Here is a 12,570-nt window from a genome sequence, read left to right as displayed (position 1 = left end):
ATTTTAAATACCGTTTGGATGGCTATTTCGATTAAGATACCGTAACAAAATTATATTTCTATATCAAAACCGTTTTGAGATAGTTTTTATATAATAAACTAATTATATATGTATAAATTATATTTTAAAATAATACTAATACAAGTTTTAAAAAGTTAAAATTTATATTTATGAAACTCAATAATAATTCTAAGTTATCAATCTAATTATTTGAAAAAAATAGCCACTCATCTTTATCACAAAAAATGGAGTAGGGATTTGATTTTTGGATTCCGAGAAAACGGGATTAAAAAAATTAAGAAAATAGTATTTAAATATGAGAATTTGATTGAAAATTATGAAAAAAAATTAGAATTTTCACATTAATTACAAAAATTCACTAATTTTGACTGCACCTGTACCGACTGGTACACAAAAGAGGCCAGTATTGACTGAAATATACCAATACGGCCAGTATTTGATCCGATATGAAGCAAATGCATTTCTTATAACGGTCACTAATTTTAATGTGTCCTTTTAGTTATAATATAGACTTTTAATTAAATTAGTCCACATTAAACTAACTATCTTAAACACTGAATAATAATATAATATTAATTATTTTAATAATATTTGATAATTTTTATTTTAATATTTTACAAATACACTTCATATATTAATTAATAACTTTATTAAAATATAAAATTATTATTTTTCAATTATTTTTTCCTTTAACCTAATTATTCAATAAATATATTTCACCAACCATTCACCCAACAATCACACATACAACCATACTAATATTTTTTCTACCCAAGATTTAAATTTAGAATTGTGGTTTAAGATTTACATTTTAAAGGAAGAAATTGTTTGAAGGAAGATTTACATTTTTAAGATAAAATAATATTTGATCCTTGTACAGGCTCTGGCCATAAATGGAGAGTACCTAAGACTTAATGTAGTTGATATGTAAAATTTTTCACTTTTCGCTAGGCCAACGCAGGGGGTTTTTATCATATTCCTCTTCAATTTATACTTGCATTTGGCGTAGTTGATAAATAATTATGGGGTGGGGTCTATATAATTTTTATTTTTTAGAAAACAAAAACAAAATATGTATCTTCTCACTCAGAGATATAGCAGTAGCTCAGCCCACCATTTCTGACCATTGAAAGGTACCCCATTGTAGAGCATTGGTAATGGCCTAGCCATTGCTAAGTCCAAAATGGTATTCCAATCTATCATTTTAGCTATAATATAGACTTTTAGTTAGATTAGTTTACATTAGACTAGCTATTTTAAACTCTAAATAATAATATAATATTAATAATTTTAATAATATTTGATAATTATTTTTTAATATTTTACAAATACACTTCATATATTAATTAATAACTTTATTAAAAAACAAAATTATTATTTTTCAATTATTTTTCCCTCAATCAAATTATTCAATAAAAAGATTTTGCTAACCATTCACCCAACAATCAAATATACAACGATACCTACATTTCTTCTACCCAAGATTTATATTTAGAATTATGGTTTAGGATTTACATTTTAAAGGAAGAAACTATTTGAAGGAAGATTTACACTTTTACGATAAAATAATATTTGATCCTTGTACAGTCTCTAGCCATAGATGGAGAGCACCTATGACCTATTGTAGTTGATATGTAAAACTTTTCAGTTTTCACTGGGCCAATGCATGGGATTTTAATCATATTCCTCTTCAATTTATACTTGAATTTGGTAATGGCTAATGCTCTTAAGAGGTCAATAAATAATTATGGGGTGGGGTCTATATAATTTTTCTTTATTAGAAAGACAAAATATATATATATATATATGTATCTGCTCACTCGGACCTATAGCAGTAGCTTAGCCAACCATTTTTGACCATTGAAAGGTAACCCGTTGTCAAGCATTAGTAATGGCCTAGCTATTGCTAAGTCTAAAATGGAATTCTAATGTGTCCCTTTAGTTATAATATAGACTTTTAGTTAGATTAGTTTACATTAGACTAGCTATTTTAAACTCTAAATAATAACATAATATTAATTATTTTAATATTATTTGATAATTGTTTTTAATATTTTACAAATACACTTCATATATTAATTAACAACTTTATTAAAAAATAAAATTATTATTTTTCAATTATTTTTCCCTCAATCAAATTATTCAATAAAAATATTTTGCCAACCATTCACCCAACAATCAAATATACAACCATACCAACATTTGTTCTACTCAAGATTTACATTTAGAATTATGGTTTATGATTTACATTTTAAAGGAAGAAACTATTTGAAGGAAGATTTACACTTTTAAGATAAAATAATATTTGATCATTGTACAATCTCTGGCCATAGATGGAGAGCACCTATGACTTATTATAGTTGATATGTAAAACTTTTCAGTTTTCGCTAGGCCAATGCAGGGGGTTTTAATCATATTCATCTTTAATTTATACTTGCATTTGGCAATGGCTAATGCTCTTAAGAGGTCGATAAATAATTATGGGATGGGGTCTATATAATTTTTCTTTATTAGAAAGACAAAAAAAAAAAAAAAATATGTATCTGCTCACTCGAAGCTATAGCAGTAACCCAGCCAACCATTTTTTACCATTGAAAGGTACCCCATTGTACAGCATTGGTAATGGCCTAGTAGTTACTAAGTCTAAAATGGAATTCTAATGTGTCATTTTAGGTATAATATAGACTTTTAGTTAGATTAGTTTACATTAGACTAGCTATTTTAAACTCTAAATAATAATATAATATTAATAATTTTAATAATATTTGATAATTGTTTTTTAATATTTTACAAATACACTTCATATATTAATTAATAACTTTATTAAAAAACAAAATTATTATTTTTCAATTATTTTTCCCTCAATCAAATTATTCGATAAAAAGATTTTGCAAACCATTCACCCAACAATCAAATATACAACGATACCTACATTTCTTCTACCCAAAATTTATATTTAGAATTATGGTTTAGGATTTATATTTTAAATGAAGAAACTGTTTGAAGGAAGATTTACACTTTTAAGATAAAATAATATTTGATCATTGTACAGTCTCTCTCTGGCCATAGATGGAGAGAACCTATGACTTATTGTAGTTGATATGTAAAACTTTTTAGTTTTCACTGGACCAATGCAGGGGGTTTTAATCATATTCCTCTTCAATTTATACTTGCATTTTGCAATTGCTAATACTCTTTAGAGGTCAATAAATAATTATGGGGTGGGATCTATATAATTTTTCTTTATTAGAAAGACAAACAAAATAAAAAATATGTATCTGCTCACTCGAAGCTATAGCAGTAGCTCAGCCAACCATTTCTGACCATTGAAAGGTACCCCATTGTAGAGTATTGGTAATGGCCTAGCAATTGCTAAGTCTAAAATGAAATTCCAATTATTCCTTTTAGCTATAATATAGACTGTGATGACCCGCTTTTAAGTGTATTTTCGCTGAAATAATTGTTTTTATTTTAATTAATATATCAGATATTTTATTTTATTTTAACTGCGTTTTTAAAGTCGGTTTTTAATTTATTTTAATTTATTTGAGGTTGTGTTTTATTTCTTTTAGTTGTTTTTGTGGTTTTAATCTTTTTGGCGGTTTGTTTCTTTTCCCGGAGTGAGGACTGGACCTCATTTCTTTTCACATCTTTTTTTTCTTTTTCTCTTTTTCCTTTTTTCTTTTTCCCTTCTTTTCTTTTTTCTTCTTTTTCTTTTTTTCTCTTTCTTTTCTCTCTCCTCTCTCCCCCGACTCGGACCCCCCCCACCGTGCACTCTCTCTCTTCTCTCTCTCTCCCTCACGCCGGCGTCAGCCTTCCCCAGCCCCTACCGCCGCCGTCCGGCCACCGTTCGGCCTCCCACCGGTCCCATTCTCTTCCTCTCCTTCCGGTCTACCTTCCCTCCAAAACCCACCCGAAATGGCCGGCCATTTGGCCGGAAAAAGCCCAACAAGCACCCACGGTTTTCACTCCGATCCGCCGCCGTCGCTCCACCTCCGGCCACCATTTCTTCACCACTTCATCACCGGTTCCTTGCCGTCCTAACCCACCCATTTCCGGCCTCCATCGACCACCGGAGCAGCTCCCACGAGCTTGTTTTCCGATTTGCCATTTTCGGCCATTTTCGGCCATTCCGCCGCCACCCACGGCCGTCCGTCACTTCCAATAGCTTCACAACCACCTCTAGACCATTCCCTATCAATCCCGTGTCCTAGTTTGTCCCCGTTCAAAAGTGGGTTTTTCGGACCCACGGCCACAGTGAATTTTCACTGTGACGTTGCTGTTTTTCCGCCGCTTGCAACGCCGCTTGTTTTCTAAAATTGCCGTATAGCGCTGTAAGTATTTTCCAAACCCTATTTACAGATTTAAATATATATTGCTCATTCAATAAATATTTGTTGTTGGTTGTTGATTCCGGACTGAGTCCGAGGAGTTTCGGGGGTCGGATGGATGGAGGACGGAGTTGTCTGTTTTATTGATTTATGTTGTTGGATTATTTTATTATGCATTGATATGGCATTTCATGGTGCATGCACATGTGTTTGTGGGATTTGTGTGAAAAGCCTGTGTATTGGCGTGAGTGGTTTTACGGGTGCGTGTGTATCACGAGCCCAAGCCGGGATGGGTTATTATCTCGGTGGAGCTCCTCTGGTCACTCGGGAGCGGAATAAACTGAGTGATGTCCCCTGAGTTGTCGAGAGAGATGACGGGAGCGGGGCTAGGGGATGCTTGGCTACGAACGCGCCGGGCGCGGAACCGGGCATCGCCCTACTCACCGACTCCGTGGCCCTTTGCTGGCGAGGGCTAGAGGATGCTTGGCTACGCACGCGCGGGGCGCGGAACTGGGCATCGCTTGTTAGTTGTCACATGCGTGGTGGTACTCTGCGGTGTGACACTGGAGCCAGGGTGTGCGGATGACCCCTAGGGGAGGTCATGGTGCATACGGGTTAAAATTGGATAATGGTTTATGAGGCCAAATGTGACTTTTGGCGTGGGCCAGATGGACTTCTGGTGAGATATTGGGCCGGATGGACTTCCGGCGAGATATTGGGCCAAATGTGACTTTTGGCATGTTTTTCGGAAAGGATATGTTTTTGGGTCATATGGGTTTTTGGCGTGTGTGGAAAACTGGTGATTTTGGGCTTTGTGCATTGGGCATGTTTCATGCATCTTGTTTGAGTTATATGTGTTTTTATCTGGTAGTGTTTGGGGTTTTACTTACCTGCGGAACCATTTGTGGTTCCGTAGCTTTTGGTGCAGGAGTTGAGGAGGAGGAGGAAGAGGCTGAGCCCGAGGATGCGGCTCCGCCGGGTTGCTGATGTTATCTTTTTATTTGTTTAAAACTGCTTTTGTGTTTTGTAATATTTTATCTATGTATGTTTTAAACAGCTTGTATTACGTTAAGAAAAATTCTGGTACTTAGTTATGACTTTCTTATCCGCTGCGTGTCTCTCTGTACACAATTGCTGCCTTGCACACACTCGGCACCCGTCGATGGGATGGTGACCCGGGGTGTCACCATCCGGACGTCTCAATTTCCCCGTGTTCGGGCGTGGGGATTTTGGGGGCGTCACAGGTGGTATCAGAGCGGTTTGGCTCTGGGTAAAACCACAAGTCCCGTAGGTAGTACCAGAATGTTTTTAAAGTTGTGTTTTAAAATTATGTTAAGTATAGTTGTTTTATTTGTTTTATTTGTTTATGTTTGGTTGCTTGTTTTATTTAGTTATGTTTTGGCATGCGGGTTTCTTTTGTTTCTTGCTGCGTGGTGCTGTTTTGTTTTGTTGGTTTTATGATGGTTTTTTTTGTTTTCTTAAAGGAGGGTCAAGAGTGGTGTTGTGACAGGAATATGGGGAGACCAGGTAGACCAAGGAAAAATACTCAGGAACCGCAAGACAATACATCCAGGGAGGACTCCATAGCCGAAGCAATTCGGCAGATGACGGAGTTCATGCAACAGAATATTAGGCCACAACAGGCAGGGCCTTGGCCACCACAAGGACCTTGGCCACCACAAGGGGGTCCTTGGCCACCATCAGGAGGGCCCTATCCACCGTCAGGAGAGCCTTGTCCGCCACAGGGAGTGTATTGGCCACAACCAGGAGGTCCCTGGCCATATCAGGGAGGACCTTGGATGTATCCAGGAGGGTCCAGTAGCATGGTGCAAGCCGGATGCACCTATGAGCGCTTCCTAGCGCATCGGACCCCACACTTTACTGGAAATGAGGATCCTCTTCAGGCTGGAAAATGGATCAAGGATCTGGAGAAAACCTTTGAGGTGTGTGGATGCACTGAAGCTCAGCAAGTACTCTACGCCAGCTATCTTTTGCAGGGTATCGCTTCTGATTGGTGGGATACCAGGAGGGTGATGCTGGAATCTGAATTGGGATCTTTCGCTGCGGTGACCTGGCAGCGTTTCAAGAAAGAATTCAATGACCGCTTCTTTCCCGCATCGGTAAGGAAGCAAAAGGCAAGAGAATTCTCTAATCTGGTCCAAGGGGGCGCAACAGTGGAACAATACGCCCGGAGGTTCATAGAACTTGAGCGGTTTGCTCCTCATCTTGTTGCCACAGAGGAGCTGCGAGCTGAGCGTTTTCAGGAGGGACTACGCCCTGATATACGCCGTTTGGTGGTCAGCCATCGGATATCCACTTTTCAGGAGTTAGTGGATGTGGCCACCCTTATAGAGAGGGAAAATAATCTGAGTTTGGGCTCCCCTTCAGGGCAAAAGAGGCGAAGTTTTTCTGGTGAAGGAAGCAGCTCGGATTCGCCTCAGAAGTTTCTGGTGAAGGACGTATGCCTGTTTGTGGAATTTGTAATAGAGCTCATGAGGGCGAGTGTCGGACGAGTAGCGGACCCCAGTGTTATCGGTGCGGCCAAGTGGGGCATATTACTCGGGATTGCCCCGTTAGAGCTCAAGGAAGCCGTGGAGGTAGACACGGTGGAAGAACCAACCCGAGACAAGCAGTGCAAGCCCGGGTTTATGCTGTCACGCCCGGAGAGGTGGACGATGAGGCACCAGCGACCCATGATGCTGGAGTAATCACAGGTATGGATTAATTTAATCTTTTAAGTTGGATTTATTTTTGGTGTATTTGGTTTCTTCGTTGTTTTTTTTTGGATTTCATGGGTTGTGTGTTTGGTTCAGGAAGAGTCCGGTTGTATGAGTTTTATGCTTGTACTTTGTTTGATTCTGGTGCTTCACGATCGTTTGTGTCTTCCACATTTGCTCGGGTGTGTAACTTGGTCACGGAACCGTTGCCGAAGGCTATGGTAGTGGCGCTACCCGACGGCGAGATGGTGTGGTGTTCCAAGGTTGCTTTGGGATGCCCGTTAAATTTTGAGGGAAGGTTTTTGGACGCTGATCTGGTGGTATTCAAGCTGTTGGGTTTCGATATCATCCTCGGGATGGATTGGCTATACCGATATTCTGCGACTATTAATTGCAGAAGTCGGACAATTAGCTTTCAGCTTCCGGATGGTGATTGTCTGGAATTTGCGGGGAGTAGATTAAAAGAAAAGCCGATGATTATATCGGCGATACAGGCAAGAAGAGAGATTGCATGGGGAGCGGATGCATTCTTGGTCCAGATGGTGTCCACGCCGTCTGAGAAGAAGTCCTTGGCAGACATTCCAGTTGTGGAGGAGTTCCCCGATGTGTTTGTGGATGACTTGCCCGGACTACCCCCCGTGCGAGAGATGGAGTTTGTTATAGACTTGGAACCTGGAGCGGCTCCTGTGCATAAGGCTCCTTACCGCATGGCACCGGCTGAATTGAAAGAGTTGAAGACTCAGTTGCAAGAATTAGTAGAGAAGGGGTTTATTCAGCCTAGTACGTCGCCGTGGGGTGCTCCAGTTTTATTTGTTAAAAAGAAATATGGAACCCTTCGTATGTGCATTGACTATAGGGAGTTGAACAAGGTGACCATCAAAAATAAATATCCTCTCCCGCGGATAGATGATTTATTTGACCAACTTCAGGGGGCAGCGGTGTTCTCTAAAATTGATCTGAGGTCGGGATACTACCAGCTGAGAATCAGAGAGCAGGATGTGCCGAAAACTGCCTTCAGGTCGAGGTATGGACACTATGAATTTAAAGTGATGCCGTTTGGGCTAGCTAATGCTCCTGCCGCTTTCATGGATTTGATGAATCGGGTGTTCCAACCTTATCTGGATTCCTTCGTGGTAGTATTTATTGATGATATACTGATTTATTCCCGAGATATTGAAGAGCATGTGTATCATCTTAGTCTGGTACTTGAGAAATTGAGAGAGCACCAGTTGTACGCCAAGCTCAGCAAGTGTGAGTTCTGGTTGGAAGAAGTTAAATTTCTTGGGCATGTAATTTCCCAGGGTGGGGTGGCAGTTGATCCCAGTAAGGTAGAAGCCATTTTGTCATGGCCACGCCCAACTACAGTACGCGAGATCAGGAGTTTCTTGGGGCTCGCCGGTTACTACCGAAGGTTTGTAGAGGGTTTTGCTCGCTTATCCGGACCTCTCACAGCTTTGACTCGGAAGAATACAGAATTTGTTTGGTCAGAGAAATGTGAGAGAAGCTTCCAGGAATTGAAGAACAGGTTGACGACGGCACCAGTGTTAGCACTCCCAGAACCGCATAAGCCGTTTGTAGTCTTCAGTGATGCGTCTAAGTTCGGTTTGGGTTGTGTCCTTATGCAGGAAGGACGGGTTGTAGCCTATGCATCTCGTCAGCTTAAGGACCATGAGAAGAATTATCCGACGCATGATCTAGAGTTGGCTGCGATCGTTTTTGCACTCAAGATCTGGCGGCATTTCTTGTATGGGGAAGCTTGTGAGGTATTTACTGATCATAAGAGCTTGAAGCATTTGTTTTCCCAGAAAAATTTGAATATGAGGCAGAGGCGTTGGCTAGAGCTAATCAGTGACTATCAGTGTGAGATCAAGTACCACCCGGGGAAGGCTAACATAGTTGCTGATGCTTTGAGCCGGAAGTCTCATTTGGAGGATGAAGCCGAACCGTCAGAAATGGATTCGTTACTTTATGGGATGAGAAGGCTCCTTATAGAGAGTTCGCAGCAAGTAGAGATTTTGTCTTCGGTTCTGGACATTCGGGTAGTAGATTTTGAAGAATTGAAAGCTCTCCAAAGAAAGGATCAGAAGCTGCTGAACATCAGGAAAAGAGTCCGAAAATCTCGAGGGCCGTTGCACTATAGCATGGATAGTGATGGAATACTTCGGTTCCGAGATCGCAGAGTGATCCCAAAGGACTCAGATTTCAAGGAACGGATCATGGCGGAAGCTCATGCGGCCCCGTATTCAGTTCATCCCGGCAGTACAAAGATGTATCGAGACTTGAAGAAAATTTACTGGTGGGATGGAATGAAGAAGGACGTTGCCTTATATGTGGAGAAATGCCACACGTGTCGTCAGGTAAAGGCCGAGCATCAGAGACCTGCAGGTATGCTCCAACCCCTCCCTATTCCTGAGTGGAAGTGGGATGACATCACGATGGATTTCGTAGTGGGTTTGCCGAGAACACCTAGTGGGAAGAACTCTGTTTGGGTGATCGTGGACCGGTTAACGAAGAGTGCTCATTTTCTGCCTGTTAACAACACCGACTCTTTGGGTAAGTTGACCCGTTTGTATGTTAAGGAGATAGTGAGGCTACACGGCATACCAAAGAGTATAGTGTCGGATCGGGACCCGAGGTTCACATCGCAGTTCTGGAAGAGTCTGCAGGCAGCTTTGGGTACTAAGTTGAAGTTCAGCACTGCTTATCACCCGCAGACAGACGGCCAGTCAGAGCGCACCATCCAGACCCTGGAAGACATGTTGCGAGCATGTGCCCTGGAATTCCAAGGGAGTTGGGAAAATCATTTGCCGCTCATTGAGTTTGCCTACAATAACAACTACCATGCGACCATTCAGATGGCTCCCTATGAAGCTCTTTATGGGAGAAAGTGTAGGTCGCCCTTGTGTTGGGATGAAGTTGGGGAGAGTAGAATTATTGGACCCGAAATAATTCAAGAAATGCAAAGCCAAGTCCGGATCATTAGAGATATAATGGCGGCAGCTCAGAGTCGCCAGAAAAGCTACGCTGATACCAGGAGGAGAGAATTGTCATTTGAAGTTGGTGATTGGGTTTATCTTAAAGTCTCTCCCATGAGAGGTGTTAAGCGTTTTGGTAAGAAAAGGAAACTAGATCCGAGGTACGTCGGCCCTTTTCAGATTTTGGAGAGAGTAGGGTCCGTTGCCTATAGAGTTGCTTTGCCGGATTATTTTGGGGATGTTCATGATGTCTTCCACGTATCATCCCTGAAGAAGAGCTTTGGACAGCAAGAGCCACGCTTCGTCGACCCAACGAGTATTCAGTTGCAACCGGATCTCACTTACGAGGTTGTTCCGTCGCAGATTTTGGATTGGAGGGAGCAACAATTGAGGTCCAAAACGATACCGTTGGTTAAAGTGGCTTGGGGAGATCCGTTAGCTCAAGACTTCTCTTGGGAGCGAGCAGCGGACATGAGGGAGCAGTACCCGTATCTGTTCGAATGATGAAGGTATGCATTTTAATCTTGATCTCTGTTAGTTTGTGAGCGTTTATGTGGCTTGCTTTAAGTTGGTAGTTGATTTGCAATTTCGAGGACGAAATTGTTTTTAAGGAGGGGAGGATGTGATGACCCGCTTTTAAGTGTATTTTCGCTGAAATAATTGTTTTTATTTTAATTAATATATCAGATATTTTATTTTATTTTAACTGCGTTTTTAAAGTCGGTTTTTAATTTATTTTAATTTATTTGAGGTTGTGTTTTATTTCTTTTAGTTGTTTTTGTGGTTTTAATCTTTTTGGCGGTTTGTTTCTTTTCCCGGAGTGAGGACTGGACCTCATTTCTTTTCACATCTTTTTTTTCTTTTTCTCTTTTTCCTTTTTTCTTTTTCCCTTCTTTTCTTTTTTCTTCTTTTTCTTTTTTTCTCTTTCTTTTCTCTCTCCTCTCTCCCCCGACTCGGACCCCCCCCCCACCGTGCACTCTCTCTCTTCTCTCTCTCTCCCTCACGCCGGCGTCAGCCTTCCCCAGCCCCTACCGCCGCCGTCCGGCCACCGTTCGGCCTCCCACCGGTCCCATTCTCTTCCTCTCCTTCCGGTCTACCTTCCCTCCAAAACCCACCCGAAATGGCCGGCCATTTGGCCGGAAAAAGCCCAACAAGCACCCACGGTTTTCACTCCGATCCGCCGCCGTCGCTCCACCTCCGGCCACCATTTCTTCACCACTTCATCACCGGTTCCTTGCCGTCCTAACCCACCCATTTCCGGCCTCCATCGACCACCGGAGCAGCTCCCACGAGCTTGTTTTCCGATTTGCCATTTTCGGCCATTTCCGGCCATTCCGCCGCCACCCACGGCCGTCCGTCACTTCCAATAGCTTCACAACCACCTCTAGACCATTCCCTATCAATCCCGTGTCCTAGTTTGTCCCCGTTCAAAAGTGAGTTTTTCGGACCCACGGCCACAGTGAATTTTCACTGTGACGTTGCTGTTTTTCCGCCGCTTGCAACGCCGCTTGTTTTCTAAAATTGCCGTATAGCGCTGTAAGTATTTTCCAAACCCTATTTACAGATTTAAATATATATTGCTCATTCAATAAATATTTGTTGTTGGTTGTTGATTCCGGACTGAGTCCGAGGAGTTTCGGGGGTCGGATGGATGGAGGACGGAGTTGTCTGTTTTATTGATTTATGTTGTTGGATTATTTTATTATGCATTGATATGGCATTTCATGGTGCATGCACATGTGTTTGTGGGATTTGTGTGAAAAGCCTGTGTATTGGCGTGAGTGGTTTTACGGGTGCGTGTGTATCACGAGCCCAAGCCGGGATGGGTTATTATCTCGGTGGAGCTCCTCTGGTCACTCGGGAGCGGAATAAACTGAGTGATGTCCCCTGAGTTGTCGAGAGAGATGATGGGAGCGGGGCTAGGGGATGCTTGGCTACGAACGCGCCGGGCGCGGAACCGGGCATCGCCCTACTCACCGACTCCGTGGCCCTTTGCTGGCGAGGGCTAGAGGATGCTTGGCTACGCACGCGCGGGGCGCGGAACTGGGCATCGCTTGTTAGGTGTCACATGCGTGGTGGTACTCTGCGGTGTGACACTGGAGCCAGGGTGTGCGGATGACCCCTAGGGGAGGTCATGGTGCATACGGGTTAAAATTGGATAATGGTTTATGAGGCCAAATGTGACTTTTGGCGTGGGCCAGATGGACTTCTGGTGAGATATTGGGCCGGATGGACTTCCGGCGAGATATTGGGCCAAATGTGACTTTTGGCATGTTTTTCGGAAAGGATATGTTTTTGGGTCATATGGGTTTTTGGCGTGTGTGGAAAACTGGTGATTTTGGGCTTTGTGCATTGGGCATGTTTCATGCATCTTGTTTGAGTTATATGTGTTTTTATCTGGTAGTGTTTGGGGTTTTACTTACCTGCGGAACCATTTGTGGTTCCGTAGCTTTTGGTGCAGGAGTTGAGGAGGAGGAGGAAGAGGCTGAGCCCGAGGATGCGGCTCCGCCGGGTTGCTGATGTTAT

This window comes from Carya illinoinensis, chromosome 2, assembly GCF_018687715.1.
Source record: "Carya illinoinensis cultivar Pawnee chromosome 2, C.illinoinensisPawnee_v1, whole genome shotgun sequence".
Lineage (NCBI taxonomy): Eukaryota > Viridiplantae > Streptophyta > Magnoliopsida > Fagales > Juglandaceae > Carya > Carya illinoinensis.
The sequence above is the reverse complement of the archived record's forward strand: the minus strand, read 5'-3'. Positions refer to the sequence as shown.